Here is a 1435-nt window from a genome sequence, read left to right on the forward strand (position 1 = left end):
ATCTTCATATCACATGTTATTAATAAGCCTTTCTTCAGTCCTGATGCCATATTCTTCTTCATATATGCCAGCTCTTCTGATTATTTGTTCATCATACAGCTTGGACAAGTATGAAAAGAGGTTACAACACTGACACACACCTTTCCTGATTTTAAACCCTTGTTCTGTTCACACACCTACTTCTTGATCCATGTACAAGTTCCTCATGAGCACAATGAAATGTTCTGGAATTCCCATTCTTTTCAAGGTTACACATAGTTTATTAAAATATCTAGCTTTTCATAACATTTAAAATTGCAAAAAGTCCAAATGCTATTGAACTTATTTTTTTCATTAATGCATCATGATTTTATGGTTTTATCTGAAATCTCATAGTCATAAAGACATACAAACAAACACAAATATAAAGTCCATTATTTTATTCTAGACTATTTTGCCTTTGTATTTTGTTTTAACATCTAAGCACTTTACTGTATGTTTTTTTCTTAATAGGATTAAGGTCTAACTTTCCTAGTTTTATACTTTTAAACTATTAATTGAAAAGATTATCATTAATCAAATGAATTTTTTTAACAGTCATAAAGCCTTCCCTTAGAGCTGGCCTTGAATTTTAACTTCTAGTTCCATATTCAACAAAACATATTTCTATTCTTAAAGACTTTGTAATTGTGATATCAAGTTGCAGTAGCTTTCAGAAACATAGCATTTATGCAAAAGTTCACTTAATGAAAAAGAGTCAGTTCTCTAAGTAAATGTCAACATAAAACCAAAATAAATTGTTTTTACCTTCCTCATAATACTAATGATTTAGAAAGTCATTCAATTTTTAGGCAGTGAAGGATGAAATATTGTTAATAGACACCACCCTGTGCAGTGAATAAACATACAATGATTCTGATGGCAGCAGGGACCTAGTGGGGCTGCCTGACCCCCTACACCCTCAGCCCACAAATTTTCCACCACTGACAGGGAATAAGTTTACCATTTTTCGATCACTTATTTTGTGGATAATGTTTGCATTTTACGTTTCTGGCAAGTTTTCACTTTCAAAGGGCACCAACTTGTAGTGCTTTTACTGTCTTCCTGCCCTTTGTTAAGGGACATTCTCTTTGTTGGAATTTAAGAGACGATAGTACAGTCCCTGAGGGGAGGATGTTGGATTTCAACCCAGTGACCTTGTGGTTAGAAGCCCAATACTTAGCTTTCTTTCTTTCTATTTTAAAAAAATTTATTGGGGATACTTAGCTTTCAACATCACCACCCCTCTTTGTATCTCTGCCCCATGGGGCCTATTTCACTGGCTATCATGCTGGTACTTTCATGCGAACTCCAGGTTTGTTTATATAAATCACTCGTATTTTATATACTTTCAACTAACTAAGGTGAAACTAAAAAATAAAATTGCAGATCACATGAGAGAATTTTGCAAGACTAA

This window comes from Tenrec ecaudatus, unplaced genomic scaffold (genome assembly GCF_050624435.1).
Source record: "Tenrec ecaudatus isolate mTenEca1 unplaced genomic scaffold, mTenEca1.hap1 Scaffold_538, whole genome shotgun sequence".
Classification (NCBI taxonomy): Eukaryota; Metazoa; Chordata; class Mammalia; order Afrosoricida; family Tenrecidae; genus Tenrec; species Tenrec ecaudatus.